This window comes from Bos indicus x Bos taurus, unplaced genomic scaffold, assembly GCF_003369695.1.
Source record: "Bos indicus x Bos taurus breed Angus x Brahman F1 hybrid unplaced genomic scaffold, Bos_hybrid_MaternalHap_v2.0 tig00011632_arrow_arrow_obj, whole genome shotgun sequence".
Classification (NCBI taxonomy): Eukaryota; Metazoa; Chordata; class Mammalia; order Artiodactyla; family Bovidae; genus Bos; species Bos indicus x Bos taurus.
In genome coordinates this window covers 1-27,377 of record NW_020867865.1, presented here as the reverse complement: position 1 = coordinate 27,377, position 27,377 = coordinate 1, and the positions used below count along the sequence as shown (strand labels likewise).

The following is a 27,377-nucleotide window of genomic DNA, read 5'->3' as shown; positions in this document are numbered from 1 at the left end:
GACTGTAGCCCGCCAAGCTCCTCTGTCCATGGAATTTTCCAGGCAAGAATCCTGGAGCGGGTTGCCATTTCCTGTTCCTCCTCCAGGGCATTTCCCCACGCGCACGAATGGAACCCGCGCCTCTTGCGTCTCCGCGTCGGCAGGCAGATTCTTGACCACCCGCCCCACCTTCCTCTGGAGCACAGTGTGAATGAGCGAGTTTTCCCTTCATACCACCTGTTTGAGATTGCCACCTGTAAGCCTCAACGGCGTCCCATGTGCATTTTGGAGTCATAGGCCTGGACTTGCCTTTAAAATGTAGCAGAGCTCACAGCCCTAACCACCTTTGATACTCGAGGCCACGGGTTGACCGATCCCGTCCATGCAGACGGTGGGTGGTACACCCAATCAGACAGAGCCCGACACTGAGAGGTGACCCTTCAAGGCAAGTAGGAATCCCTTACAGGTATGACCTTTCTCCGGAGAACGGATGCCGGTTCCGAAGTGACGGGCACTATGGAGTGGACCGACCTTCTGCCCGACCAGGAGGCCGAGTCGAGAAGGCGCCTGCCTTTACCCTGGGACATGGGTTTGCCTGAGAGTACACAGATGTGAGTGTCGGAGCTGGGGTCCGGGCTGGCCGCCTTCACCACCGGTTCTGACAACCGGTCATTAACCACCGAGACTCGACCCACCAGGGCCTGTGCTGGGTCCCAGGGCCAGACACCGCTCCTGTTCCCCGGCCCCGGACGTGTCCCGCCCAGGAGCCGAATGGCCGGGACCCCACCCCCGCCGGTTGTGTTGAGGAAGGGACCCTGTGTGTGCTCAGTCGCTCAGTCCCGTGCGACTCTTTGCGACCCCGTGGACGGTAGCCTGCCAGGCTCCTCTGTCCATGGAAATTTTCCAGGCGAGTAACTGCAGCGCGTTGCCGTTTCGTTTCCTACTCCAGGGGATCTTCCCGACCCAGGGATCGAACCCGCGTCTCCTGCGTCTCCCGCACTGGCAGGCGGAGTCTTTGCCACTGCGCCACCTGGGAAGCTCTCGAGGGAACTGTTGGGAGGTGGACGACTGGTATGATCTCCCACCTGGTGTGACCTCCTCAGGGCTCCAGGCCTCTCCCGTGTGGCTCGGGGTCCCTACCCGGACACACCCAATGCAGTGAGAAGGTGCGAAGAACAGACAGGAAGCCAGCCGAGTCAGGAAGGCCTTTCAATCCCTACGCCTACATCGGAGGGGTTAAGGTTTCTCTTGCGGGCCACGTCGGGTGGTATTTCTGGCCGGTCATGTCCACAGTCGGGGGCGAACCTGGAGGCAAGGGCCTCTGGGAGGCTCTTGGCAAGAGCGTGGGGAGAACGCAGAGGTTGCAAAGCAAGGGTTTTCGCTGGGGGAAGGAGGGCCGTGGCCTGCACCCCTGACCCGCCGAGACCCGCGAGACTGTTAAAAGCATCTTTGGTCGGCTCACAGGAGGGCTGATCTGACCCTACCCACTGTGGGCTCTACCAAAGAAGAGATCCGCATCCCCCACCCCCACCCCGCAACGCTGGCCATCCCAGGACTGCTTCCGTATCCCAGACTGGGCCGGCTGGCTTCAGCTTCTCCGGGGGGAACCAGCACGGCCCTCCGCTTCCCTCCTCTACCCAGGCCGGAGCCCTCCTCTAGACCCAGAAAGTTATTGGAGCATTAGTCCGCCGTCCTCTCTGGGACCCGAGTTTCAACCAGAAACAAACGGCAGCCAATATATGGGAGATCTGGCAGATAACCGAGTTTCAGCCTGTGAGGAGCTTGGGGACAGAAGAGCTGGGTGCGAAGCACGAGAGAGGAGGATCGAGCCTGATCTCACCCTGATCGCTTCAGACCTGAGTGTCGGGGCTTCCAAAATCCTGTTGCCTGTGAGTTTAGGACAGCGCCTTCTGTACAAAGCACACAGGAAAAGACCAAAAGTTCAGACAGGAACAACTCACTCCTATGGCACAATAGAAAAGACCGTTCCAGAAACCAGCGTCTGCAGATTAAAAAAAAAAAAAAACAAGGGGCGGATGGCGGGGGTGGGGGGGTGGTGATGGTGGCGGGGGGAAGCTTCCTAAATGAAACCTAAAGGTTAAAGAATCAAACGATTGACTCTTTAGAAAAGACCTCACGCTGGGAAAGATCGAAGGCAGAAGGAGAAAGGGAGGCTAGAAGATGAGATAGATGGTTGGATGGCATCAGCCACACGAGTTTGAGCAAGCTCTGGGAGTTAGTGATGAACAGGGAAGTGTCGCGGCCCGGGCGCAGGTTGGAAAAGAATTTCCAGACATGAGACAAAATGAGAGGGAAATAACGTTTATTAGAATGGGAGACGCTGTTAGAACAGTGGGCCGGCTCAAGAGAGACCCGACGTTGAGCAGGAGTCCGCAGTCCACTTTTATACCCAGGGTACACAGAGTGGGATAGGGGTCTTGCGGGTCACTGGGTTGGAGGGAACAGTGAGGCAAATATCTTCTCCCTATGCGGTAGGAGGGGAGACAGGTTATACTGCTCACGAGGACCTGAAATCCATTAATGGTTACAACATGGGGGAAGGAAAGGCCGATAATGGTCTGGTTTTTCTGTTCCTGCATTCCAAGAAGACTCTCGTAGGTTTTATCTGCTCTTTCGCCCTTGGGTCACCACAGGAAATAGACAGGGAAAAGCCAAGCACAACTAAGCAATTGAATCAAACTGAAAGAATCAAAATCAGCCTAAAAGAAAACAAAACAAAGACAGGGGGAAAGCCACACAAACCCCACAGCCCAAGTGAAAAACACAAAAGAGAAGAGAAATCTTCCGAGGAGAAAGGCCAGAAAAGAAACAAGTCTACCATTTGGGGGTGCCGGTTTTGTCCTCAGAGAGAATGCACCATTCCTGGGAAGTGCTGCAACACAGAGCAGGCTCCGATGCCAACTGCTTGCCCCCAAAACTCCCTTAACAGTATTGTTCCCAGATAGAGGAGGTATCAGATGTTAAGCCGGTAAAGAACAGATACGACACTCGATCTCAGCCAAAAGGCGGAGAAGCAATGGTGCTCTTTCAGGTGGCAGCCACCATCCTCCCCTCCTCTCCATTCAGCTCACCGTGAGCAACCTACCCGTCAGTCGTCAGTCAACATTCCTGGCTCTCTAGCCCATGTCCGCTCCAGACCAGTGAAACAACTTGTTCTCCACATTCTGGTCAATTCTCACATCTCTTCTGGCTCCCTGGCCCCCATCCTTCCCGGGACAATGACTCTCTATGTGCATGACCCACCCTCCTCCACCCTGAGGGCGCGGCCAGCATCCTCAGGCTCTGCCCATGCATCACAGGTGCCAGCTCCGGTCCGAAGGCAGGGGGACTGTGCTTGGGGCGCGGGAGCTGCAGGACAAGAACGGTCCGGGTGCTCCCGAAGCCCGAGTGAGCCCGGGTCGGTGGCTGTGCATCCGGGGGAGCCGCGTGAGCCCCAGGCCGCCAGACACCAGACTCCTTCCCACGGTCCCGGCCAGGCTCCTTAACTGAGACCCTGGGACGGTAGCTCAGCCGGTAAAGAATCTGCCTCCAATTCAGGCGACCCCAGTTCGATTTCCTGGGTCGGGAAGATCCCCGGGAGAAGGGATAGGCTACCTCGCTCCAGTACCGTTGGGCTTCCCTGGTGGTGAAATCTGCCTGCAGGGGATCTGTGGGAGACCTGGAGTCCATCCCTGGGTAGGGAAGATCCCTGCAGAAGGGAACGGCTACCCACCCCAGTATTCTTGCCTGGAGAATTCCACGGACAGAGGAGCCTGGTAGACTACAGTCCATGGGATGGCAAAGAGTCGGACACGACTGAGCGACTTTCACATCACCAGGCGGGCGTCTTGTCTTTTCTCCGGTCTCCGCAAAGCCCTAGAGAGCTGCAGGTTCTGTGAAACTAGCACAGTCGGCCCTCCCCTGACCGACTCTCTAGTTCTGTCAGACCTGAGGGGAAAGACCCCCACCCCCCACCCGGGGACTGCCCCGCAGGACAGCCACCTGGCAGTCACTGCCCTGCATTCTTGCTATGATCACACCCACTTGGCTACTGGACACCCTAGAGAGGATTGAACGCCGTTATCATCCTCGTTTCACTGTCGTGATCAACGAGACCAGAGAGGCTAAGAAACTTGCCTGGGTCACACGGCTAGCAGGCAGCCGACCTGCGGGGTTGACCACCGTGTCCCAAGACCTCGCCCGGTCCTGGAGCACAGGCCCCGCTCACTGATGGTGCCTCCGAGGGGGAAGCCACCAGAAGAGGAAGGCGACTTGGAGGGGCGCAGGGTTGCTGGCGACACACGCGCCGGTTTGCTGGCGCCAGGCCCACAAACTTATAGCGTTTCTATAAGGGTGGGTGGCACCTGGGGTCACGGCCTCGCCTGACCCTGCCTCGGCTCCTGGCTCCGTGACTCCCTGCCGCCCTGGGTTTTCCCTCTCTCCTGTGGGAGGGAGAGGGTGGGACGGGGGGTGATCTGTTTCACACCTTCTCAGGGAACCCTAATAACGTGCCGGCCAGATTAGCTCGGAGGCCCCCTCTGGACATGCCTGGCAGGAGTCAGCCCTCAACTAGCAAACACTAGGGAGAAACAGTTGACTTTGCCAGACACTTCTCTGAGCCGTCATCTCCTGGTGGGAATCTCGGTTCTAAGAAAACCTAACGTGGGCCCGTTTCAGCCATCCCCCTCCCTCTGCCACCAGAGGCGCCCCTCTGTGCCCCAAGATGGTTTTTGAGTTTGTGAGTATCTAGCGCCAGACAGACATGTCATATACAAATGCACACACACACACACACACACACACACACACACACGTAAATATGGACATGCTTTTTTAACTCCGCTTACCCACACCCCACTTGCTCCAGGCCTTATCCCTCTCCGCCCTCCACCCAACCCTCCTCTCACACCCCGCTTAGCCCGAAACTGTTCTTATTGTTCAGTGCCAAGTCGTGTCAACTCTTCCTTGACCCACGGACTGCAGCACACCAGGGTTCTCTGTCCCTCACCATCTCCCAGAGATTTTCCAAGGTCATGTCCAGTGAACCGGTGATGCCACCCTACCCTCTCATCCTCTGTCACCCTCTACTCCTTCTGCCTTCAATCTCTCCCAGCATCAGGATCTTTTCCAAGGAGTCAGCTCTTCGCATCGGGTGGCCATAGTATCGGAGCTTCAGCTTCAGCACCAGTCCTTCCAAGGAGAATTCAGGGTTGACTTCCTTTAAGGTGGACTGGTTTGATCTCCTTGCAGTCCAAGGGACGCTCAGGCGTCTTCTCCTGCACCACAGTTCCAGAGCATCAGTTCTTCGGCCTCTGCCTTCTTTATGGTCCAGCTCTCACACCCGTACACGACTACTGGAAAGACCACAGCCTTGATTGTACGGGCTTCTGTTGACCAAGTGATGCCTTTGCTTTTTAACACACTGTCTAGGTTTGTCACAGCTTTCCTGCCAAGAAGCAATCGTCTTCTGATTTCCTGGCTGCAGTCACCATCCTCGGTGATTTTAGAGCCCAAGAAGAGGAAATCTGTCACTGTTTCCACATTTCCCTTTCTATTTGCCAGGAAGTGATGGGACCAGATGTCATGATCTTAGTGTTTGTTTTCTCTCGTTCTTCTTTTTAACACTGAGGTGTTTTTTCTTCCAAATTATTTATGGGTTTACTTTTGGCTGCACTGGGTCCTTGTTGACACATGCAGGCCTTCTCTAGTTGCGAGCGCCGGCTACTCTCTACTTGTGGCTTATGGGCTCTAGAGTGCGGGCTTCAGTAGTTGTGCCGCAGGGGCTTCGTTGCCCCGTGGCCTGTGGCATCTTCCTGGACCAGGGATTGAACACATGTCCCCTGCATTGGCAAGCAGATTCTTAACCGCTGGGCCACCAGGGAAGTCCAATGTTGAGTTTTAAGCCAGCTCTTTCACTCTCCTCCTTCACCCTTCAGCAAGAGGCTCTTTAGTTTCTCGTCCCTTTCTGCCATTAGAGTGATATCATCCGCAGATCTGAGGTTATTGATATTTCTCCCGGCGATCTTTGGTTCCAGCTTGTGACTCATCCAGCCCGGCATTTCGCATGACGTGCTCCGCGTAAAAGTTAAATAGACAGGGTGACAAGAAACCAGCCTGGTCGGACTCCTTTCTCAATTTTGAACCAGTCACTTGTTTCGTGGAAGGTTGTAAACTGTTGCTTTCTTGACCCGCACACAGGTTTCTCAGGAGACAGGTAAGATGGTCTGGTATTCCCATCTCCTTGAGAGTTTTCCAGTTTGTTATGATCCACGCAGTCAAAGGCTTGAGCCGACTCAATGAAACAGAGGTAGAGGTATTTCTGGGTTTCCCTTGCTTTCTCTTAGGATCCAGCGAATGTTGGCGACTTGATCTCTGGTTCCTCTGCATTTTTCTAAACTCAGCTTTAAACATCTGGAAGTTCTCAGTTCACGGGCTCCTGAAGCCTGGCTTGGAGGATTTTGAGCATAACCTTACTAGCACGAGAGATGAGTGCAATCGTCCCCTGGTGCCTGGGCAGATTCCCACAGGCAGCTGCTTTCCCCACCACACTATCCGGTGCACTTTAGATCAGCGCCCAGCACCTAGATCTTGGTCGAATGCCAGAGTCAATGGGAAAGGACGAAAGAAGATAATATGGGGAAGTCGTTCTGGTTTATACATGATTTTGAACTTTGTGCTGACCCTGAACAGCCTGCCTTGTGATCCAAAAGACACAGTGGCTCTTACTTTAGGCCCTCTTCTCTTCTAAGTGATAATAACTCCAAGTAATAATACAACTTCTTCAGTGGCCTGACCTCTGTCAGTCAGTCACCTGTATAAATGAAATCCCAATACAACCAACACACAGACTGAGTTAAAGCCCATCGTTTTTAACCTAGACTCTAAGAGGCCTCTCGGGGCTTTAAGCCGGAAAGCCTGAAGTGCAGAAACAAATGAATACAGAAATAACCTTAGAGATATCAAGAGACAGGGCAGGTGGATAGAGACAGAAGATCTCACTCCCTGAGTGAGAATGCAGAGTAGAAGACTGCACTTAACGAAGTTATGAAATAGAGGCCCTCTTCAAGAAGTGGATACGGCAAGTGAGTTTTAAGTCACAGTTTTGGCGTTTTACCCTCATTGGGACCTTCCTTTACTTACTCTGCTCTTACAAATCCTCAGGATGGCTTGCAAAGCATGTAGTCAAACCTGGAAAACTCCCTGAGATAGCCAAATCCTTTACAAGAAAGGGCCAGTTTCTGCCTTTGGGTACTCAGTAAGTGTCCCCAAGGGGTGCACCGTGTCCTGGAGGTACTGGCAAATACCAGGTCGATGCGTGGAGTGGACGGAGCAAGCTCCTATTCAACTCCCTGCTGCCATAAAATCCATTTAATATATTGTCCTCGGATAGAGGACGTATCAGATATTAAACTGATAAGAACAGATACTAACACTTGATCTTAGCCAAAGGCCGAGAAGCGATAAGCGTGTCCACCGCCCGGCGCCGTCACCGTCCGGCTGTCGTGCATGTTGCACTCAGTGTGACCGGGTCCCCGCTCACCTCCAGGTCTCCCTTCCTTGCCTCGTTGACAGTGCTATGGCGGCACTACACCAGACTCTTCGGCAGAAGTTGGATTCTCCACATTGTAAAAGAGAAATCCCGCATCTGCCTGCGCTTTGTGGTTCTCGGGCGGAAGAGCCGTCTCGAATCTGCATGCCCCGCCCTCTGTCGCCAAGAAGGCGTGGCTCCGGCGGGACCGCAGCGCCCTGGGGACGGCCTCCGGGCGGCGGCAGGGGAGCTCCTCCTTGGGCTAGTGGGAGGAGAGACCCGACCGGAAGGGGGTGCGGGGTGGCCGTCGAGAGGGACCCGTGCGAGAGCTGTGGCCGAGAGTTTTCCTGAAGACAAGGTCGCAAGACTCACTCGCCCGGACTGCAGTGTGTTACACAGGCCTCCGCCTGCGGAGAGAGGGGCTCCGTAGGGTCGGCTGTGTGGAGGGGGCTTCCCGGCCAGGCGGAAGGCGGATGGCCCACAGTGGGGAAGGGAGGGGGCGTGTGGGATGCGGAGGGCGGGGCCGGGCCGCGGAAGGGGTTCACTCCAAACGCCAGCGCCCTTGTCCTTCGGTGCTTCTACGAACCAAAACGTGATCCCAGGCTTCCTACCGAAAGCTCCCTCCGCCCTAGGACCTCCTTTCCCTGCCCCTCCTCCTCAGCTGTGGGCCTCGCTGATGGCTCAGATTGTCAAGAATCCGCCTGCAAGACAGGAAACCTGGATTCCACTCCTGGGTCGAAGATCCCCTGTAGGAGGAAACTGCAACCCACTCCGGTATTTTTCGCCTAGGAAATCGAGTGGAACAGAGGATCCTTGGCGGGTCACAGGGTCTCAAAGAGTCGGACACTAGTTAGAGACTTGAAAACAAGAAGAAACATTCTGTTGATCTGAGTTGTCACAGCCACTAGCCACATGCAGCCAGGGAACGCTGGGCAGGTGGTTCCTCCGAATTCAGAGGTACCACTGAATCCTGAGGTACCAAGAATTCAAAGGTTTCCACTTTCAAGTGGAAAGCACACATGGGATTTCAAAGACTCAGTATTAAAAATCTAACATATCTCTGCTAATGTTGATATTAATTACATATGAAATATTTTGTGATATCTCGTTTGTAGAGGGGGAGGGGTGGGTGTGTGCCCGAGGGTTTGCAAAGAACCCTGAGGAGGGATGGGGTGGAAACTTCCCTTGCCCCGCCATTGAAAGCATGGAGCTCTAACCACGGACCACCAGAGAATGTCTGAGATATCTTGAGTTAAAGGCGTATTAAACTTAATTGCACTCACTTCTCTTATGTTTTATATGCCTAAGAATATCTGCATTTACCTGTAGGGGGGAATTCCCTGGTGGTTCAGGGTTATGCCTGAGCGCTTTCAGTGTGGGAGTCTGCATTCCATCCTTGGTTGGAGAACTGGGATCCCAAAAGTCACACAGTGTGGCCAGATTAAAAACAAAAACAAAAACAGTTATGTGTGTGCCTCACATATTCTTGAAAGCACTGTTACAGATGGAAGTGCTGAGAGGCTAAGCATCTTGCCTAATGTGAAAGAAGTTAGGATTTGCATTCAAGCACCCTGCTAACCACTGGGGCCTCAGAGGTTTTCAAACCGGGAGTCCTGATATTTTAATTGTGAATGATAAAAATGCCTCTCTGATGAGGGGTACTTGTGAGCTACACGAGGAAATGCAGCACGTCGGAATGTCTTAATGAGTATATCCTGGGGAAAGTACTTCTTGCCTGTAAAATAGAAATGATTTCCATTTGAAGTCTTTGCAAACTATCTACAGCTACTCACCCTGAGCCTCCTGTTTCACATCCCGCTCTCCCTGGTCTTGTATTTCTGCTGGCTGCCAAGTGGCTTGACACCCATGATGCTCACGTGCATAGATACACGTGTAGATATGGACGCGGACACATAGAATGTAGGTATGGTCACCAGTATGCAGTCATTAGTGCTGTATTGTCTTTCCACCTTGATGGGAATCCCCTGTTGCTGGTCTATTCTCGGCACCTATGGTAGTGCTCTCAATATACTTTGATTGTGATGAATATGTGTTGAGTGACTGGATGAGGGTCCAATGAGACAATGTATACTGTGCTTAGGCTGGGTCTGACAAAGTCTTCAAGTTTTCTGAATCAGAAATTTTGAAAGGAGCCCCAGCTCTGTGTTTATCAAGTCCTCCAGATGATTCTGACAAACTCCCAAATTTGAGCATGCAACCATTCGTGTGGGCCAACATCATGGATGACTTGACAGAAATCTATGAAATCAAGAAAGCTGAATCAGGGACTTCCCGGTGGTCCAGTGGTTAAGTATGCGCCTCCCCGTGCAGGGGACACGGTTTGATTCCTGGTCTAAAACTGAGATCCCCCCCACGCATCGAGGCAACTAAGGCAGCATACTTGCTCTGAGTGCTCTGAGCCCGTATGTCACAACTAAGACCCAAACAGCCAGAGAGTAAATACACGTTTAAAAAAGCCGAATCAAACATGTAAGGTCTCTGGGGACTGGCCCCTGTTGCGAAAGCTCTAAAGAGTCCCTCAGCTCGGATAACTGGCCGACAGCGAGTTCCCTGCACAGCAAGAGTCTGGGCTTTCTCCCCTCAGCTCACCTCTGTCTCTCTCTGGTGGGCTTGTTCCTCCCTCCTCGCAGCTGTTGGCGGTTGCTCCCATGGCCCTGTCACCCTCTTGGGCTCTGACTGCTGTTCCTTCCTGATCACCCAATGCCCCTCTTGATGCCAAGATCTCCCCAGGTGCCACTGTCCTGTGAAGATGGCAGCTGGAATCTGTCCCCGAGTGGATCTGTCTCCTAAGAGACCACAGCCTGCTGCAACTGCCTCTTCACAACCTTCTCCATCCTCCAGCCTCCTCCGGCCTCTGCCTTCCCGGCACCAGCTATTAGGCCCTCAGGAAAAGCATAAGAAATGTCACTGAAATCAGATCTCCTGCTCAGAAAATGTTCATTTACATCTCATCTCACCTCTACAAAAAAACACTCGAAAGGGGTGGTTTTTCCGTTCCCAACCTCAAACTGCAGTGAACGTCCTGTCTGAAAAGAAGACTCCAGGGGAATTCCCTGGCGGTTCAGTGGTTAGGGCTCCATGCTTTCACTGCCAAAGGGAAGGGCTCAGTACCCGGTAGGGGATCTAACATCCCACAAGCTGGGTGGCATGGCCAGAAAAGAAACAACAAAAACCTCAGAAGGAGGGAAAGGAACCTGTCCACCACCACACCACTTTGCTTCAGAATTAGGCAGTGAGAGACTCATCCACCAGGGGGCAGCATCTGCTCCTTTGCTGCCCTGGCCTGGGCTCTGGGACTTGGTTTTGGATGAGTTGCCTCTGAATGGGCCCCTGGCTGGCAAAAAGGGTGTCTAAGGGCCCCTCCCCCTCAGTTTTTCTTTCACATTCTAAGTAATAGGTTGTGTTTTCCCTATTTTATTCCTTCTTTTCTTGGCCTTGGCATCTTATTCCCAAACCAGGGATGTAACCTGTGTCCTGTACAGTGGAAGAACAGAATTCTAAGCCTGGACCACTGGGGAACTCCCTCTCCAACACATTCTTGAGGAAGCAAAGAGGGAATTTGAAATTCATGTCTTTGTCATTCCCTGGCGGAAGCTGATCTTGGACCTCGTCTCCCCCTCCCATCCCTCCTCCTGCAGACTCCTCTCCTCCCTTCGGTTGTACACTCAGCAGGTCCTCGGTTGGGATGCAGTGGGGACAAGGATGTCCTCAGCTGCTTCCTAGGTGAGCCTCACCCATCCTGTACCCTCCCCTACTCCAGAGCCTGAGTTGTCCTGGGGAAAGGGACCTGGAATCATCTAAGCCCCGCATTACATGCTGAGGAAACCAAGGCTCCAAGGGGGAGGAGGCTTTTCCAAGCCAGTTCAGTTGTCAGGACAAGGACTCATGATGACTCTCCAGCCCATGGTTCAGCCCACCAGGCCTTGAGGGTGGGCCTCTCTCTCCAGGGTCATCCCTCCATGGCGTCTGTTTTCTCCTCTAAGAAATCCCTCTTTCCCCAGTAAAGGTCTGAGGGTTCAGTAGTACCAGACCTTGCCTGGAAGTACAGGGTTTTTTAGGTGTCCCTCCCACCCCCAAGGTGTCAGGGACCCCAGACCAGGAAACTCCCGGCTAAGGCTGGGTGTTTCATTCCCACACTCAAAGAAACCTTGAGTACATTTAGTCAATCCATCATGTAGTCCATCATGAATCATGGAGGATTTCCTGATTGCCTGCTGTGTGGCAGGCACAGTGCTGGGCACTGCGGAGATGTGGCTGAGAAGAACCAGCTTCTGGACTCAGCGCTTAGTCTGGTGGGGAGACAGCTCCGAGGAAGACCCTCCTCTCAGCAGCTGGAATCTGACCCAGGTCAGGGAGCCAATGGGGAGAAGTAGGTAGTCCCAGCTAGTCTGTCCTTCTGTCTGGAATGCTACCTTGCCCTCCTGGCCACTTAAACTTGCCTCTGATGTCACCATTGGAGAGGCCTTCATTGAGCAACCCCCTCCTCCATGTAAAGTAGCTCTCCCCCCCATCACTGTCCAGAACATTTCCCTGTTTTATTTTCCTCAATGGCTTGTGTCACTGTCTGAAATGACCCTCTTGAGTCACTGTCTGCCTCTCTCTACTTCTCAATATAATGTTCACTCTATGAGGGCAGGTCCTGATCCATTTCACTGAGGCCTTCAACCTGGCAGGCACTCCATCCATGAACGCTCAAAGTAAGAAGGTTTGAATGTTCTCTCTAGGAAATCCTCCAGTGCACTCTGTCCTGGGCTGTGATCTTGTGGACAAGGGGCTGCAGAATGAGGCTGCCAGGAAACAAAATGGTCATTAATGGAGGAAGGTTCCATGGGCTCCAGGCTGGATGTGGAGATGGGGACTGGAATTCCCATTTAAAGGATACTGGACTGGGCCAGGCCCCGGTGTTGCCCTGACAAACTGGGTCCTTCCTTCACCCGCACTCTGTCCCACCTCCTCCTTGCCATTTGTTTATCAACGCCTTTCCTGGCAAAGGCAAAGGATGAAGAATGGGGGAGAGAGTGCCAGTTTCAGGTCTCTTATCTTTAATCAAGTGACAGGTTCCCTCTTGGGTGAGAGGCCCAGGAGATGTAAGAGAGAGAGGAGCTGCTGCTGCTGCTGCTGCTAAGTCGCTTCAGTCGTGTCCGACTCTGCGTGACCCCACAGACGGCAGCCCCACCAGGCTCCCTCGTCCCTGGGATTCTCCAGGCAAGAACACTGGAGTGGGTTACCATTTCCTTCTCCAACCCATGACAGTGTGAAAAGTGAAAGTGAAGTTGCTCATTCATGTCTGACTCTTAGCGACCCCATGGACTTCAGCCTACCAGGCTCCTCCGTCCATGGGATTTTCCAGGCAAGAGTACTGAGTGGGGTGCCACTGCCTTCTCCGAAGAAAGGAGCTGCCGCTACGTCAGTTCAGTCGTGTCCGGTCTGTGCGACCCCATAGACCGCAGCCCACAGGCTCCCCCGTCCCTGGGATTCTCCAGGCAAGAACACTGAGTGGGGTTGCCATTTCCTTCTCCAATGCATGAAAGTGAAAAGTGAAAGTGAAGCCGCTCAGATCCTGTCCAACTCTTCCCAACCCCGTGGATTGGAGCCCACCAGGCTCCTCCGCCCATGGGATTTTCCAGGCAAGAGTACTGAGTGGGTGCCATTGCCTTCTCCAGAAGAGAGGAGCTAGGAAGTTTCAAAGATTGTGAAGGAATCAATATCTGTGAAACTGATAGTGTTCACAGATCCACTTCAGCTAATTTCTAGCTGGGTGACTTTCACAAGTTACTTAACCTTTCTGTTCTTCAGTTCTTCTTTTAGGGAAAATACACTTGGGTGGAGCCGAGAATTTTAAAAATTCCTAGAGCTGAGAGTCTTCCCCTGGGGACTCCAGCAAACCCACACAGTTTCAGAGATCTGTTTAAGTGTTGGAGCAGGGCCTTGTCCACAGGATAGAAGAAATAATCTCGTATTAAAAAGAAACAAAACTATACTAAAGGATCTGGACAGCTCCGTATTTCAGTGGTTTGAAAGTTAAAGGAAAATTTGCATAATGTTGGTCCATGGATATGACCCTCACAAGAAACAGTACTCCTAAGTAAACCGCCCCAACAGGGCAACAGAAAATCACACGTTGGTAAAACAAAACAGAAACCTTCACGAGACAGGTACCCAGAGCAAAACAAGGAAAACACTGGAAAAGATGTAAGAAGCCTGTTGTTCATACTTGCTCTTTTCCCTGAGAGGGGTGCACTATTCCTGCAGGTACTACAATACCAGGTCAACGGGTGGAGTGGACGGAGTAAGGTTCTATTCCAACTCCCTGCTCCAAACACCCATTTACTAAAATGTCCTGGCATAGAGGATGTGGTGTTTGTTTGGTTGCTAAGTCCTGCCTACTCTTTTGTGACCCCGCTAGATTGCATCCTGCCAGACTTCCCGGTGCTTCGGTATCGCCTGGAGTTGCTCAAACTCATGTCCATTGATGTGGTGATGCCATCCAACCATCTCATCCTCTGTCTTCCTTCTCTGCCTTCAATCTTTCCCGGCAATCACAGTCTTTTCAGGGAATGGGTTCTTCCCATTCAGGTGGCCAAAGTATTGGAGCTTCAGCTTCAGCATCAGTCTTTCCAAGGACAATTCAGGGTTGATTTCCTTACGACGGACTGGTTTCATCTCCTTGTGGTCCAAGGGACTCTCAGGAGTCTTCTCCAGCACCACAGTTCCAAAGTTCTTCGGCCTCTGACACCTTTATAGTCCAGCTCTCACATCCCTAAATGACTACTGGGAAAGACCACAGCCTTGACTATAGGACCATTGTCGATTAAAGTGTGATGTCTTTGCTTTTTAACACGCTGTCTAGGTTGTCATAGCGTTCCTGCCAAGAAGCAATCATTTTCTGATTTCCTGGCTGCAGGCACCCATCCTCAGTGATTTTAGGGCCCAAAGAAGAGGAAATCTGTCACTGCTTCCACATTCCCCCGTTCAATTAGCAATGCAGTGATGGGACAGATGTCCATGACCTTAGTGTTTTTTACTATTGAGGGTTTTTTTTTTTTTTAAACTTATTTATTTTTGACTGCACTGGGTCTTCGTCGATGCTAGAGTCTTCTCTAGTTGCCAGCGGGGCTACTCTCTAATTGTGGTTTATGGGCTCTGGAGTACAGGCTCAGTAGTTGTGTCCAAGGGGTTTAGTGCCCCAGGGCATGTGGAATCTTCCTGGACCAGGAATTGAACCATCCCCTACACTGGCAAGCGGATTCTTAATCACTGGGCTAGGAAGGAAGTCCAGTACTGAATTTTAAGCCAGTTTTTCACTCTCCTCCTTCATCCTCAGCAGAGTCGTTCGTTCTGGCTTATTCATGATTTGAACTTGTGCTAACCTCAAAAGCCTGCCTTGTGTATCCAAAAGACACAGTGGCCTTATTTAGGCCCTCCTCTCTTCAGAACTCTAAGGAAAAATACAACTCAGTCAGTGGCACTGACCTCTCCTTGTCAGTCAGTCACCTGGATAATGAAATCCCGGTACAAACCGACACACTGAGTGGAAAGCCATTATTTTAACCTCGATTCCAGGTGGAATTCGGTGCTTTTGAGCAGGAACTTCTTGAAGACAGAAAACAAAATACTGAAGTAATTACAGAGATCTCAATAGCGAGGGGGCATAGAAACAGAAGTTTCAAGCTAGTATTCTGGTTTTAGGCTGAAAATGGCATCAGGAGGGACTGGGGATATCAAGTAGGAGCCTGGACACCAACTCCTTGTGTAAAGTATGAAGTCAGAAATGAGAGCAGGAAGACCACTTTCCCAAGACTGTAAGGTAGAACGGGGTGATTTTCAGGACAACAGAGATTTAAGCAGATGCCTCAAACTACACCTGCCAAACTGCAGAAAAACAAGAGACCAAGTTCCAGATCCAGTTGACTCCAGCAAAGAGCCAGTTTCTGCTTTTGGGTACTTCCATAAGTGTCCCCAAGGGGGTGCACCGTTCCTGGAGGTACTGCAATACCAGGTCGATGCGTGGAGTGGACGGAGCAAGCTCCTATTCCAACTCCCTGCTCCAAAAATCCATTTAATATATTGTCCTCGGATAGAGGACGTATCAGATATTAAACTGATAAGAACAGATACTACACTTGATCTTAGCCAAAAGGCCGAGAAGCGATACCGTGTCACCACCCGTCGCTGTCACCGTCCTGCTGACGTGCATATTGCACTCAGTGTGATCGGGTCCCCAGTAACTCCAGGTCTCCTTTCCTTTGCCTCGTTGACAGTGCTACGGCGGTACTACATCAGAGTCTCGAGCAGAAGTTGGATTCTCCACATCGTAAAAGAGAAATCCCGCATCTGCCGCGGCTTTGTGGTTCTCGGGCGGAAGAGCCGTCTCGAATCTGCATGCCCCGCCCTCTGTCGCCGAGAAGGCGTGGCTCCGGCGGGACCGCAGCGCCCTGGGGACGGCCTCGGGGCGGCGGCAGGGGAGCTCCTCCTTGGTGCTCAGTTCAGTCGCTCAGTCGCGTCCGACTCTTTGCGACCCCATGAATCGCAGCACGCCAGGCCTCCCTGTCCAATACCAATTCCCGGAGTTCTCTCAGACTCACGTCCATCGAGTCAGGGATGCCATCCAGCCATCTCATCCTCTGCCGTCCCCTTCTCCTCCTTCCTTGGTGCTAGTGGAGAGGAGAGACCCGACCGGAGGGGGTGCGGTGTGGCCGGCGAGACAGACCCGTGCGACGAGCTGTTGGCCGAGAGTTTTCCTGAAGACAAGGTCGCAAGACTCACTCGCTAGAAACGCCCGGACTGCAGTGTGTTACACAGGCCTCCGCCTGCGGAGACAGGGGCTTTGTAGGGTCGCGTGTGTGGAGGGGGCTTCGCTGCCAGGAGGAAGGCGGATGGCCCACAGTGGGGAAGGGAGGGGGCCTATGGATGCGGAGGCCGAGGCCGGGCTGCGGGAGGGGTTCACTCCAATTCCAGCGCCCTGTCCTTCGGTGCTTCTACGAACCAAACCGATCCCGGGCTTCCTACCGAAAGCTCTCTCCGCCAAGGACCTCGTTTCCCTACCCCTCCTCCTTAGCTGTGGGTCTCCCTGGTGGCTCAGATTGTCAAGAATCAGCCTGCAAGACAGGAATCACGGGCTCGATTCCTGTTTCAGAAAGGATTTCAGAAGATCCCCTAGAGGAGGAGATGGAAACCCACGACTGTATTCTTGCCTAGGAAATCCCATGGACGCAGGAGCCTGGCGGGTCACAAGGTCCCAAACAGTCGGACACTCCTTAGCGACTAAACAACAGGAAATATTCTGTTGATCTGAGTTGTCACAGCCACTAGCCACATGCAGCCAGGGAACTGTGGGCTAGTGGTTTCTCCCAATTCAGACGTACTGAAAGTGGAAAAAACACATGGGGATTTCAAAGACTTAGTATTAAAAATTGTAACATATCTCTGTAATGTTAATATTAATTACATATTGCAATGATATTTTAGATATCTGTTTGTGTGTGTGGCGGGGGGAGTGTGCCCCAGGGCTTGCAAGAACCCTGAGGAGGGATGGGATGGAAATCTCCCTGCCTTGTCATTGAAAGGATAGAGCTCTAATCACTGACCACTGGAGAATTTTGAGATAAGTTGAGTTAAAGAACATATTAAACTTAATTTCCCCCACTTCTCTTTATTTTTTTAATATGCCTAAGAATGTTTGCATTTACCTGCAGGAGGGAATTCCCTGGTGGTTCAGTGGTTAGGCCTCAGCGCTTTCAGTGCAGGAGTCCAGGTTCCATCCTAGGTTGGAAACCTGGGATCCCAAAAGCCACACGGTGTGGCCAAATTAAAAAAACAACCAGTTATGTGTGTGCCTCACATATTTCTTGAAAGCACTGTTACAGACGGAAGTGATGAGAGGCTAAGCATCTTGCCAAATGTGAAAAGAAGTAAGGATTTGCATTAGAATCCTGCTAACCATCATGGTCAACAAAAGAGTCCGAAATGCAGTACTTGGATGCAAACCTCAAAAACGACAGAATGATCTCTGTTCGTTTCCAAGGCAAACCATTCAATATCACAGTAATCCAAGTCTATGCCCCAACCAGTAACGCTGAAGAAGCTGAAGTTGAATGGTTCTATGAAGACCTACAGGACCTTTTAGAACTAACACCCAAAAAAGATGTCCTTTTCATTATAGGGGACTGGAATGCAAAGTAGGAAGTCAAGAAACACCCGGAGTAACAGGCAAATTTGGCCTTGGAATACGGAATGAAGCAGGGCAAAGACTAATAGAGTTTTGCCAAGAAAATGCACTGGTCATAACAAACACCCTCTTCCAACAACACAAGAGAAGACTCTATACATGGACATCACCAGACGGTCAACACCGAAATCAGACTGATTATATATTCTTTGCAGCCAAAGATGGAGAAGCTCTATACAGTCAGCAAAAACAAGACCGGGAGCTGACTGTGGCTCAGACCATGAACTCCTTATTGCCAAATTCAGACTGAAATTGAAGAAAATAGGGAAAACCACTAGACCATTCAGGTATGACCTAAATCAAATCCCTTATGATTATACAGTGGAAGTGAGAAATAGATTTAAGGGCCTAGATCTGATAGATAGAGTGCCTGATGAACTATGGAATGAGGTTCGTGACATGGTACAGGAGACAGGGATCAAGACCATCCCCATAGAACAGAAATGCAAAAAAGCAAAATGGCTGTCTGGGGAGGCCTTACAAATAGCTATGAAAAGAAGAGAAGCAAAAAGTAAAGGAGAAAAGGAAAGATATAAACATCTGAATGCAGAGTTCCAAAGAATAGCAAGAAGAGATAAGAAAGCCTTCCTCAGCGATCAATGCAAAGAAATAGAGGAAAACAACAGAATGGGAAAGACTAGGGATCTCTTCAAGAAAATCAGAGATACCAAAGGAACATTTCATGCAAAGATGAGCTCGATAAAGGACAGAAATGGTATGGACCTAACAGAAGCAGAAGATATTAAGAAGAGATGGCAAGAATACACAGAAGAACTGTACAAAAAAGATCTTCACGACCCAGATAATCACGATGGTGTGATCACTGACCTAGAGCCAGACATCCCGGAATGTGAAGTCAAGTGGGCCTTAGAAAGCATCACTACGAACAAAGCTAGTGGAGGTGATAGAATTCCAGTTGAGCTATTCCAAATCCTGAAAGATGATGCTGTGAAGGTGCTTCACTCAATATGCCAGCAAATTTGGAAAACTCAGCAGTGGCCACAGGACTGGAAAAGGTCAGTTTTCATTCCAATCCCAAAGAAAGGGCAATGCCAAAGAATGCTCCAACTACCGCACAATTGCACTCATCTCCCACGCTAGTAAAGTAATGCTCAAAATTCTCCAAGCCAGGCTTCAGCAATATGTGAACCGTGAACTTCCTGATGTTCCAGCTGGTTTTAGAAAAGGCAGAGGAACCAGAGATCAAATTGCCAACATCCGCTGGATCATGGAAAAAGCAAGAGAGTTCCAGAAAAACATCTATTTCTGCTTTATTGACCATGCCAAAGCCTTTGACTGTGTGGATCACAATAAACTGTGGAAAATTCTGAAAGAGATGGGAATACCAGAACACCGGATCTGCCTCTTGAGAGATTTGTATGCAGGTCAGGAAGCAACAGTTAGAACTGGACATGGAACAACAGACTGGTTCCAAATAGGAAAAGGAGTTCGTCAAGGCTGTATCTTGTCACCCTGTTTATTTAACTTATATGCAGAGTACATCATGAGAAACGCTGGACTGGAAGAAACACAAGCTGGAATCAAGATTGCCGGGAGAAATATCAATAACCTCAGATATGCAGATGACACCACCCTTGTGGCAGAAAGTGAAGAGGAACTAAAAAGCCTCTTGATGAAAGTGAAAGTGGAGAGTGAAAAAGTTGGCTTAAAGCTCAACATTCAGAAAACGAAGATCATGGCATCCGGTCCCACCACTTCATGGGAAATAGATGGGGAAACAGTGGAAACAGTGTCAGACTTTATTTTTCTGGGCTCCAAAATCACTACAGATGGTGACTGCAGCCATGAAATGAAAAGACGCTTACTCCTTGGAAGGAAAGTTATGACCAACCTAGATAGCATATTCAAAAGCAGAGACATTACTTTGCCAACAAAGGTCCGTCTAGTCAAGGCTATGGTTTTTCCTGTGGTCATGTATGGATGTGAGAGTTGGACTGTGAAGAAGGCTGAGCGCCAAAGAATTGATGCTTTTGAACTGTGGTGTTGGAGAAGACTCTTGAGAGTCCCTTGGACTGCAAGGAGATCCAACCAGTCCATTCTGAAGGAGATCAGCCCTGGGATTTCTTTGGAAGGAATGATGCTAAAGCTGAAACTCGAGTACTTTGGCCACCTCATGCGAAGAGTTGACTCATTGGAAAAGACTCTGATGCTGAGAGGGATTGGGGGCAGGAGGAGAAGGGGATGCCAGAGGATGAGATGGCTGGATGGTATCACTGACTCGATGGACATGAGTCTGGGTGAGCTCCGGGAGTTGGTGATGGACAGGGAGGCCTGGCGTGCTGCGATTCATGGGGTCGCAAAGAGTCGGACACGACTGAGCGACTGATCTGACCTGATCTGAACCACTGGAACTTGAGGTTTTTTAAACTGGTGTCCTGCTACTTCCTTTGGGGATGATAAGAATGCCTCTCTGATGAGGGTACTTGTGAAGCTACACGAGGAAATGCAGTACATCAGAATGTCCAAGTGAGTATATCCTAGGGAATGTCACTTCTTGGCTGTAAAGTAGAAATAATTCCATTTGAAGTCTTGCAAACCATCTATACCTACTCACCCTGAGCCTTCCTATTTCACATCTCGCTCTCCCTGGTCTTGTATTTCTGTTGGCTGCCAAGTGGCTTTGACACCCATGATGCTCACGTGGCATAGGTACACGTGTAGATATGGACACAGACACATAGAATGTAGGTATAGTCACAAATATACAGTCAGTAGTGCTGTACCTTCACCTTGATGGGAAACCTTTTGTTTGCTGGTCTATTCCGAGCACCTAGTGCTCTGAATGTACTTGACTTTTGATGAATGTGTGTTGAGTGACTGGATGAGGTTCCAATGAGACAATGTATACCGTGCTTAGGCTGGGTCTGACAAAGTCTTCAAATTTCTGAATCAGAAATTTTGAAAGAAGGCCCCAGTGTTTATCTGTGTTTTATCTGTGTTTATCAAGTCCTCCAGATGATCCTGACAAGCTCCCAAATTTGAGCATGCAGCCATTCGTGTGGGCCAAACAACACGGGTGCCTTGACAGAAGTCTATGAAACCAAGACGCTGAGTCAGGGACTTCCCGGTGGTCCAGGGGTTAAGTATGCGCCTCCCCGTGCAGGGGACACGGTGTGATTCCTGGTGCAGAACTAAGATTCCCCCATGCATGGAGGCATGTAAGTCTGAGCGCTCTGGAGCCTGTGTGTCACAACTAAGACCCGACATAGCCAGAACGTAAATACACGTTTAAAAGCGGAATCAAACATGTAAGGTCTCTGGGGATTGGGCCCCGTTGTGAAAGCTCTAAAGAGTCCCTCAGCTCAGATAACTGGCCGACAGCGAGTTCCCTGCACAGGGGAGCCTGATTCTCGCCCCTCAACTCACCTCTGTCTCTCTCTGGTGAGCTTGTTCCTCCCCCCTCTCAGTTGTTGGCTATTGTTCCCACGGCACTGTCACCCTCCTGGGGCTCTGACTGCTGTTTCTTGCTGATCACCCAACAGCACTCCCGAGGCCAAGGTCTCCCCAAGTGCCAGTCTCCTGTGCAGATGGATGCTGGAATCTGTCCCCATGTGGATCTGTCTCCTAAGACATTACAACCTGCTGCAACTGCCTCTTCATAACCTTCTCCACCCTCCAGCCTCCTCCAGCCTCTGCCTTCCCAGCACCACCTATTAGGCCTTCAGTAAAAGCATAAGAAACGTCACGGAAATCAGATTTCCTGCTCAGAAAATGTTCACTTACACCTGATCAGTATCAGTATCAGTTCAGTCGCTCAGTCGTGCGACTGAGGTCATGCCAGGCCTCCCTGTCCATCACCAACTCCCAGAGACCACCCAAAGCCCTGTCCATTGAGTCAGTGATGCCGTCCAACCATCTCATCCTCTGTCGTCCCCTTCTCCTCCTGCCCTCAATCTCTCCCAGTATCAAGGTTTTTTCAAATGAGTCAGCTCTTCACATCAGGTGGCCAAAGTACTGGAGTTTCAGCTTCAACATCAGTCCTTCCAAGGAACACCCAGGACTGGTTGGATCTCCTTGCAGTCCAAGGGACTCTCAAGAGTCTTCTCCAACACCACAGTTCAAAAGCATCAACTCTTCGGCGCTCAGCTTTCTTTATAGTCCAACTCTCAAATGACTACTGGAGAAATCATAGCCTTGACTAGACGGACGTTTGTTGACAAAGTAATGTCTCTGGTTTTCAATATGCTATCTAGGTTGGTCATAACTTTCCTTCCAGAGAGTAAGCGTCTTTTAATTTCATGGCTGGAAACACCATCTGCAGTGATTTTGGAGCCCAGAAAAATAAAGTCAGCCACTGTTTCCCCATCTACTTGCCATGAAGTGATGGGACCAGATGTCATGATCTTCGTTTTCTGAATGTTGAGCTTTAAGCCAACTTTTTCACTCTCCTCTTTGACTTTCATCAAGAGGCTCTTTAGTTCTTCTTCACTTTCTGCCATAAGGGTGGTGTCATCTACATATCTAAGGTTATTAATATTTCTCCCGGCAATCTTGATTCCCGCTTGTGCTTCCTCCAGCCCAGCGTTTCTCATGATGTACTCTGCATACAAGTTAAATAAGCAGGGGTGACAAGATACAGCCTTGACGAACTCCTTTTCCTATTGGAACCAGTCTGTTGTTCCATGTCCAGTTCTAACTGTTGCTTCCTGACCTGCATGTAGGTTTCTCAAGAGGCAGATCAGGTGGTCTGGTATTCCCATCTCTTTCAGAACTTTCCACAGTTTACTGTGATCCACACAGTCAAAGGCTTTGGCATAGTCAATAAAGCAGAAATAGATGTTTTTCTGGAACTCTCTTGCTTTCTCAATGATCCAGTGGATGTTGGCAATTTGATCTCTGGTTCCTCTGCCTTTTCTAAAACCAGCTTAAACATTTGGAAGTTCACGGTTCACGTATTGCTGAAGCCTGGCTTGGAGATCATACATCTGATCATACCTCCGCAAAAACCACTTGAAAAGGCTGGCTATTGCATTCCCAACCTCAAACTGCAGTGAAGGTCCTGTCTGAAAAGGAGACTCCAGGGGTTTTCCCTGGCAGTTCAGAGGTTAGAACTCCACACTTTCACTGCCAAAGGCAAGGGTTCAATACCGGCTAAGGGATCTAAGATCCCACAAGCCCGGTGGGCATGGCCAGAGAAAGAAACGAACCAAAACCCAGGAGAGAAAGGAACCTGTTCAACTTCACACCACTTTGCTTCAGACTTGGGCAGTGACAGACCGAACCACCAGGGGGCAGCATCTGCCCCTTTTCTGCTCTGGCCTGGGCTCTGGGACTCGGTTTTGGATGAGTTGCGTCCGAATGGGCCCCTGGTAGGGAGAAAAGGGTCTCTAAGGGGCCCCTTCCCACAGTTTTTCTTTTCACATTCATCTTAGTAGTAGGTTGTGTTTCCCCCATTTTATTTTTCTTTTCTTGGCCTTGGCATCTTATTCCCAAACCAGGAATGTAACCTGTGTCCTGTACAGTGGAAGAACAGAATTCTAACCCTGGACCACTGGGGAAATTCCCTCTCCAATGTGTATTCTTGAGGAAGCAAAGCGGGAATTTGAAATTCATTGTCCATGTGATTCCCTGGTGGAAGCTGCTCGTGGACCTCGTCTCCCCTCCCACCCCTCCTCCTGCAGATCCTCTCCTCCCTTCAGTTGTGCACTCAGACAGGTCGTCAGTTGGGATGCAGTGGAAACAAGGATGTCCTCAGCTGCTTCCTAGGAGAGCTCCACCCATCCTGTACCCTCCCCTACTCCAGAGCCTGAGTTTGTCCTGGGGAAGGGACCTGGAATCATCTAAGCCCTCATTACGTGCTGAGGAACCAAGACTCCCAAGGGGAGGTGGCTTTTCCAAGCCAGTTCAGTTGTCAGGACAGGAGTCATGATGACTCTCAGCCCAGGGTTCAGCCCACCAGGCCTTGAGGGGGCCTCTCTCTCCAGAGTCATCCCTCCATGGCCTCTGTTTTTCTCCTCTAAGAAATCCCTCTCCCCAGTAAAGGCCTGAGGGTTCAGTATTACCCAGACCTTGCCTGAAAGTACAGGGTTTTATAGGTATCCCTCCCAACCCCCAAAGTGATCGGGGACCGGAGACCCCGGAAACTCCCGGCTAAGGCTGGGTGCTTGGTTCCCCACACTCAAGGAACTCTTGAGTACGTTTAGTCAATCCATCATATAGTCATGAATTATGGAGGATTTCCTGATTGCCTGCTGTATGTCAGGCACAGTGCTGGGCACTGCAGAGCTGCGGCTGAGAAGAACAGCTTCTGGGCTCAGCGCTTAGTCTGGTGGGGAGACAGCTCTGAGGAAGACCCTCCACTCAGCAGCTGGAATCTGACCCAGGTCAGGGAGCCAATGGGAGGAAGTAGGTAGGTCCCAGCTAGTCTGTCCTTCTGTCTGGAATGCTACCTTGCCTCCTGGCCACTTAAACTTGCCTCTGATGTCACCATGGAGAGGCCTTCATGAGCAACCCCCTCCTCCATGTAAAGTAGCTCTCCCCCCAGTCACTGTCCAGAACATTTCCCTGTTTATTTTCCTCAATGGCTTGTGTCACTGTCTGAAATGACCCTCTTGAGTCACTGTCTGCCTCTCTCTACTTCTCAATATAATGTTCACTCTATGAGGGCAGGTCCTGATCCATTTCACTGAGGCCTTCAACCTGGCAGGCACTCCATCCATGAACGCTCAAAGTAAGAATGTTTGAATGTTCTCTCTAGGAAATCCTCCAGTGCACTCTGTCCTGGGCTGTGATCTTGTGGACAAGGGCTGCAGAAATGAGGCTGCAGGAAACAAAATGGTCATTAATGGAGGAAGGTTCCATGGGCTCCAGGCTGGATGTGGAGATGGGGACTGGAATTCGCATTTAAAGGATACTGGACTGGGCCAGGCCCCGGTGTTGCCCTGACAAACTGGGTCCCTTCCTTCACCTCCTCCTTGCCATTTGTTGATCAACACCTTTCCTGGCAAAGGCAGAGGATGATGGATGGAGGAGAGACTGCCAGTTTCAGGTGTCTTATCTTTAATCAAGTGACAGGTTCCCCCTTGGGTGAGAGGCCCAGGAGATGTAAGAGAGGAGCTAGGAAGTTTCAAAGATTGTCGAGGAAACAAGATCTGTGAATCAGATATTGTTCACAGCCCACTTCAGCTAATTTCTAGCTGGGTGACTTTCACAAGTTACTTAACCTTTCTGTTCTTCAGTTTCTTTTTTAGAGAAAATACACTTGGGTGGAGCCGAGAATTTAAAAATTTCCTAGACCTGAGGGTCTTCCCCTGAGGACTCCAGCAAACCCACACTGTTTCAGAGATGTTAGGTGTTGGGAGCAGGGCCTTGTCCACAGGATAGAAGAAATAATCCCGTATTAAAAAGAACAAAAGTAGTAAATGATCTGGACAGCTCCGTATACAGTGTTTTGAAAGTTAAAGGAAATTTTGCATAATGTTGCTCCATGGATATGACCCTCACAAGAAACAGTACTCCTAAGTAAACTGCCCCAACAGGGCAACAGAAAATCACACATTGATAAAACAGAAACCTTCACGAGACAGGTACCCAGAGCAAAACACGGAAAACACTGAAAAGAGATGTAACAAGCCTGTTGTTCATACTTTCTCTTTCCCCTGAGAGGGGTGCACTATTCCTGCAGGTACTACCATACCAGGTCAATGGGTGGAGTGGATGGAGTAAAGTTCTATTCCAACTCCCTGCTCCAAACATCCATTTACTAAAAAGTCCTGGCACAGAGGATCTGGTGTTGTTTCATGTTGTTCGGTTGCTAAGTCCTGTCTGACTCTTTGCAACCTTGTAGACTGCATCATGCCCAGACTTTCCGGTCCTTCAGTATCTCCTGGAGTTGCTCAAATTCATGTCCATTGATGTGGTGATGCCATCCAACCATCTCATCCTCTGTCTTCCTCTTCTGCCTTCAATCTTTCCCGGCATCACAGTCTTTTCCAGGGAGTGGGTTCTTCCCATCAGGTGGCCAAAGTATTGGAGCTTCAGCTTCAGCATCAGTCTTTCCAAGGACAATTCAGGGTTGATTTCCTTTAAGACGGACTGGTTTCATCTCTTGTGGTCCAAGGGACTCTCAGGAGTCTTCTCCAGCACCACAGTTCCAAAGTTCTTCGGCCTCTGACATCTTTATAGTCCAACTCTCACATCCCTAAATGACTACTGCTAGAAAGACCACAGCCTTGACTATAGGGACCATTGTCGAAAAGTGATGTCTTTGCTTTTTAACACGCTGTCTAGGTTGTCATAGCTTTCCTGCCAAGAAGCAATCATTTTCTGATTTCCTGGCTGCAGTCACCATCCTCAGTGATTTTAGGGCCCAAGAAGAGGAAATCTGTCACTGCTCCACATTTCCCCCATTCAATTAGCAATGCAGTGATGGGACCAGATGTCATGACCTTAGTGTTTTTACTATTGAGGGTTAAAAAAATTAATTTTTATTTTTGACTGCACTGGGTCTTCCTTGATGCTAGAGTCTTCTCTAGTTGGCAGCGGTGGCTACTCTCTAATTGTGGTTTATGGGCTCTGGAGTACAGGCTCAGCAGTTGTGTTAAAGAGGCTTAGTTGTCTCAGGGCATGTGAAATCTTCCTGGACCAATATTTGAACCCATCCCTTGCCATTGGCAAGTGGATTCTTAATCATTGGTCTAGGAAGGAAGTCCAGTCCTGAGTTTTAAGCCAGCTTTTTCACTAACCTTCTTCACCGTCAGCAAGAGTCATTCCTTCTGGCTTATTTTGATTTGAACTTTGTGCTGAGCTGAAGAGCCTGCCTTGTATATCCAAAAGACATAGTGGCTCTTACTTTAGGCCCTTTCTTTTCTAAGTATTAACTTTAAGTAATAACACAACTTCTGCAATGGTACTCATCTCTCTTTGTCAGGCAGTGATCTGTATAAACGAAATCCCAGTATAAACAACACACACACTGAGCTGAAAACCCATCATTTTAACCAAGACTGCAAGTGGATCTTGGTGGCTTTCAGCGGGAACTGCCTGAAGTCAGCAGAAAACATGATTACAGAAGTAATAGAAAGTAATAGAAAGTAATAGAAACTTAGAAGAAAGTAAATCAGGGGTGGGTAGACAAAAGATCTCATGCCTCCCCAGGAAGAAAAAAAACAAAGCATGTAGATAAACCAAAAAAAACCTCCCTGAGATACCAAATCCTTTACAGGAAAGGGCCCAGTTTCTGCTTTTGGATACTTCCATAAGTGTCCCCGAGGGGATGCACCGTTCCTGGAGGTACTGCAATACCAGGTCGATGCGTGGAGTGGACGGAGCAAGCTCCTATTCCAACTCCCTGCTCCAAAAATCCATTTAATATATTGTCCTCGGATAGAGGACGTATCAGATATTAAACTGATAAGAACAGATACTACACTTGATCTTAGCCAAAAGGCCGAGAAGCGATAGTGTTGTCACCGCCCGTCGCCGTCACCGTCCGGCTGTCGTGCATGTTGCACTCAGTGTGACCGGGTCCCCGCTCACTCCAGGTCTCCCTTCCTTTGCCTCGTTGACAGTGCTATGGCGGCACTACACCAGACTCTCGGCAGAAGTTGGATTCTCCACATTGTAAAAGAGAAATCCCGCATCTGCCGCGGCTTTGTGGTT

The 27,377-nt window shown here is 50.1% G+C and overlaps 4 non-coding genes across 4 annotated transcripts; all 4 read right to left on the bottom strand.

The window, feature by feature from the left end:
* Positions 1–2,833: 2,833 nt before the first annotated feature.
* LOC113889235 lies at positions 2,834–3,018 on the bottom strand. The gene has a single exon (XR_003510183.1). It is a non-coding gene; the product is annotated as a U2 spliceosomal RNA (small nuclear RNA).
* A 4,228-nt stretch (positions 3,019–7,246) lies between these two features.
* LOC113889234 lies at positions 7,247–7,441 on the bottom strand. Its single transcript, XR_003510182.1, has one exon. It is a non-coding gene; the product is annotated as a U2 spliceosomal RNA (small nuclear RNA).
* Positions 7,442–15,490: 8,049 nt separating this feature from the next.
* Positions 15,491–15,681, bottom strand: LOC113889232. The gene has a single exon (XR_003510180.1). It is a non-coding gene; the product is annotated as a U2 spliceosomal RNA (small nuclear RNA).
* An 11,305-nt stretch (positions 15,682–26,986) lies between these two features.
* LOC113889236 lies at positions 26,987–27,177 on the bottom strand. The gene has a single exon (XR_003510184.1). It is a non-coding gene; the product is annotated as a U2 spliceosomal RNA (small nuclear RNA).
* Between the last annotated feature and the right edge of the window lie 200 nt (positions 27,178–27,377).